At 45.5% G+C, this 4,712-nt stretch overlaps 2 pseudogenes; both read left to right on the plus strand.

Annotated features, from left to right (window-relative positions):
• Nucleotides 1–658: 658 nt before the first annotated feature.
• On the plus strand, nt 659–2,732 carry LOC102401673 (annotated as a pseudogene).
• Nucleotides 2,591–3,762, plus strand: LOC102401358 (annotated as a pseudogene).
• The last annotated feature ends 950 nt before the right edge of the window (nt 3,763–4,712 follow it).

Consider the following 4,712-nt stretch of genomic DNA (forward strand, 5'->3'; position numbering starts at 1 on the left):
GGCAAGAGGTGTGTGTTGAATCTCTGGTCCAGTAGCTAAGATCCCACATGCAGCAGAAGCAATACTGTCGCAAATTCAATAAAGACTTTTTTTTTTTAAGGTTGCTTAAATGTATAAGAGAGGAGAGAGAGTTGGAAGATAAAGGAGGGGAGCACCCTTTCTTAGGGGAAAGACTGAAACGATAACTATGACATTGGCATGAGAGATTATGGTCTAAAGGTTGTTGTTCCAGGATAATCTCTCATGCCAACGTCATAGTTATCGTTTCAGTCTTTCCCCTAAGAAAGGGTGCTCCCCTCCTTTATCTTCTAACTCTCTCTCCTCTCTTATACATATGTCAAGAAACAGAAAACTCCAGTGTCTGTGTTTCAGGAGAACAACGTCAAAAACCAGAAAAGGAAGTATGAGTCAATCCTTTCCACGCTTCATCTACTTAACCAGATAACAGCCCTGAGCAGCAGTCTTTCAAGTAAAACCTCGAGCGGCTTCACAGGCGGGTGGTGGCGGCCCCGCTTGCCAAGGGAGTCACCGAGGTACCTCAGGGAGTCACGGAGCGACCATAAGGGAGGGGAGCAACTCGGGCAAGCGGGCGCCTGGGCGGCTGCCTGCAGCACCCGCCAGGCCCCACCGCCGCCCCGACGTCCCGCCGCCCTGACGTCCCGCCGCCCTGACATCCCGCCGCCCTGACGTCCCGACGCCCAGCCGAGACAGCGCCCAACAGAGCCGGATCCACCAGGCCAGGCTGCTCACCGTGTATTGTGTGCACAGGGTCTTCCTCGAGGTGACAGTTTCCCTCCAGGTCGACGCCGACTTGCAGTTGCACACCTCCCGCGCTGTGCGGGCGGAATCCGACTTCCTTGCAGCTGAGAGACAGACCGTCTCCGCTGAAAGACCTCACAGACCACCACGGGTCATGGGCTGCTTAAGGCTTACAAGATGGCGGCGCTGGGATTTTACAGCAGAAGGAGAAAGCAGACCCTCGACCTCCGGTGCAGTTCCCGAACTTACCCAACAGACTCCATCGTCTATCAATACGCTTTCTTCAAAGGAATACAACTGGATACTTTCAGTCAACAGTACTTCCTAGAGTGAGAGGTGTGAAGAGAGAGGTGGGTATGGGGAGGTATGCTAAGAGCCATTTTATTTTGAGGTACTTGTCTTTTAGAGCCTATTTTACTTACATGTATGAAAGACTCACCTCTTAATATAAAATCAACCTTCAAGGAAAAAAAATTAAAACCAAAAACCCAAAATTCCCATAGCGCCAGCTACAAGGAGCCCAGCAGTCCCACTCATCTCTTGGAGAAATAGCTTCAGAGCTTGGGCAATCCAGCCTTGCTCTGAGACCTGTTGCTTGCCAATCCCCTCTGAGCTGTCTTTGCTGAAGCAACACAACCCACCCCTAGCAGATGCTCTGCTCAGAGAAGATCTTGAGAAATTTTCTAGGGTCCTGATGGAGCCACAAGGAGAGAGCAAGAAAGGATTTGTCTCTTTTCTGTGGACCCTTATAATTTTGAAACTCAGGCAGAAATAGAAGATACAAGGTAATAGCACATTGAAGAAAACATGGCAATAACTATGGAAGAAGCTCTGGAAAGTTTGGGCTGAGTAATGATGCTTTGTGTTAACTGCGAAGTGAATGGACATCCTGTGAAATTGTTTGTTGACTCAGGTGCCCAGATGATTATGACGAACCAAGCTTGTGCAGAAAGCTGTAATATAATGAGGCTGGTGGACTATTGGTGGGCAGGGATGGCCAAAGGAATGGGCTTCCAGAAGATTATTGGAAGGGTACATCTAGTTCAGGTTCAAAAGGAAGCAGATTTCCTGGCTTGTTCCTTCTCTATACTTTAGGAAGAGCCTGTAGACATGCTTCCAGGACTGGATATGTTGAAATGGCATCAATGTTCCATTGACCTCAAGAAAAATGTACTCATGATGAGCACCACAGGCTCACAGACCATCTTCCTTCCCGAGGGAGAGTTAACCAGAGTGTTCCCAGTTGCCATATGGGGCCAGGTAAGAGGCCAGAGGAGATTGCAGACCAAGAATTAGCAGAAGCCCTTCAGAAATCCATAGAAGATGCAGAGTGTCAGAATCCATAATGCATATATATAGTATGTGTGAACTGCAGCTGGAGTGGTCCCCAGACCAGAGGAAAAAAGCAGTAAAGGAACTCACTGAGAATATCAATGCATTTAACCATCAAGCCCATCCTCCCCGACAGAGACTCGTGACTGGTAATTCTTAAGTCTTACTGATTCTGTCTCTGCCTTAGTCTGCGCCCCCCCATCAAGCCCAGTGACGCAGACAGCATTGAACCTAAAGTTGTGAAGACATTGAAGGCCTCAGCTGAATTCCAGATAACCCTCAGAAATGAAAGAACATCTTCCTCTACAGGACCTTTCTGATTGTGCTTCTTCATCAGACAATGCTCCAGCAAACCAGAGTACAGCTATTCCTTTGCAGAATTCACTCAAAAGAAGTCGTTGGTGCAGATGACCTAGAGAAATCTGCAGAAAGCAGCATGTATGTGGTCACTCACTCAGTTGTGTTTGGCTTTTTGTGACCCCATGGACTGTAGCCGACCATGCTCCTCTCTCCACCGGATTATTCCATCAGAATACCGGAGTGGGGTTTCCTCCTTCAGGTGATCCTCCAGACCTAGAGATCGAACCCACATCTCCTGCAGATTCTATACCTGGAGCCACCTGGGAAGCTGAAAGAAACACCCAGGGCCTCATCATCTCCACACAAGACAGAAAGCTAGTTTATCCGTCACAGCTACTAGGAAGCAAGAACTACAGAGGCTTGTAGGTGAAAACGATTGGCATCCAGAATATCAGTACCTGAGTCAAGTAAATAGCCTTCAGCAACACGAAGAACCAAGGAATGAACAGCATGAGGATACACAACAAAATGCTTCACATGATGGAGAACATCTTTGTAACACAGAAGACCTCGAACTTCTTGAAGAAAGGTAACAGAATCAACAAGAAGTGTTTGTTTGGAAACTACAGTGAAAGGAGACAGGCTAAGAGAAAAGAATTTTAGCAGCAGGATTCTTTGGCTCCTCAAATTCAGAAACTCTTATGTAAATAGATACAGTAGAACAATCCCTAGTTGCTATGCTTAATTCAGCAGGCAATCAGAATACTAATGTCAAGAACATTGGTGTATCTGACCTCACCTTAGATAGTCCCTTGATGGAAGTAGAAATGTAACCCTTCCTCTGAAATTTTGAGTAAGTCCATTTCGATTCAGGATGTACAGCTTCCAGAAAATAATGTTGAACAAATGAATATAAGTCTCTTTAAGTCTCTGTGGCAGTTAGCCCTCTGTGGAGTCAACAGAGGGCTATCTATAACAGCAGCCTTGAAGGAACTAAATGAAATTTTGGTCTTTTGTAGTAAACCAGCTTCAGAAAATGCATCTGAAGATGTTATCTGTCAATCAGAGACAGTAACTGAGGGCCACACAGGTATTAAAGACCTTTCTGAAAGATGGTCCCCAAATGAGCATCTTATAGCTACCCAGAGTGATCAGTGTTCACAAGTCTCCTTTCATTAGGCCATATCTGTGAAGACAGAAGAATTAACAGACACTTCAGCTGGAGTAGAAGATGTAGAAAATATTAACCTCAGGGGTTCAGGTGATGACCTGGTAACTGATAAGGAAGGTGTCCCCATGTCTAGGGAATTGATAAATGAGAGCAGGTCTGTCACTCTGAAAGTGAAAGTGAAGCCGCTCAGTCATGTCTGACTCTTTGTGACCCTGTGGACTGTAGCCCACCAGGCTCCTCCCTCCACGGTATTCTCCAGGCAAGAATACTGGAGTGGGTTGTCATTTCCTTTTCCAGGGGACCTTCCTGACCCAGGGATTGAACCCAGGTCTCCTGAATTGCAGGCAGACAGTTTAACCTCTGAGCCACCAGGGAAGCCCTCTGTCACTCTAGCCTTAGCTAAAATATCTAATCAGCTACACTGCATCTTCGGGATAGAAATTTCACCCAGAGTTTTAGCAAGTGAGGAGGATGCCCTCAATCAAGCTCCTGAGCAAACTGAGTCATCGTCATCCAGGGTCATATTGGTTAAAGATTTAGATCAGGGCACACAGAATCCAGTGGCAGACAGGCCTGAGACCAGAGAAAATGCTCTGAAGCTGCAGAGCCACTTCTGAAATTTGAACCTCCTCCCAGTCATGCATCACGTCCCTCCTTTCTTGCACCATTAATTTTTCCTGCTGCAGACATTGACCAGATTCTTTGCGCTGGCTATCTTTTGCAGGAAGTTCTTGGTGCTTTGCTCTGAGATGGTGGAAATGCAGACTTTGCACTTATTGTTTGCTGTCAAAGAGTATTGTAGTTCCTGCATAACCTTGGAAAAGTGACCTAGACATTACTTCATTCCCTTAAAAAAGCTATAACATTCACATCCATACTCACTGTTTATACAGTATATGTAAAACCAGCAAGCAGAATGTTGAGCCAGATTTTTTTATTTTTTGGCCAAAGTACTCTGATTTCTTGTCTTATGAATTTGTCTATTCTATTTGTTAAAATTTGGGTCTTCAAAAATGTATTGGCACTTATGTGCATACAAAAGCTTTTTATTATCATTAAGATGATGTATTCTGGAATAAAACTGATGCAAAACTGATGAAAATATTATATATTTTCCTTTGCAGGGTAGCACAGTGGTAGAGAATCTGGC

The sequence above is a fragment of the Bubalus bubalis genome, chromosome 5 (assembly GCF_019923935.1).
Source record: "Bubalus bubalis isolate 160015118507 breed Murrah chromosome 5, NDDB_SH_1, whole genome shotgun sequence".
NCBI lineage: Eukaryota > Metazoa > Chordata > Mammalia > Artiodactyla > Bovidae > Bubalus > Bubalus bubalis.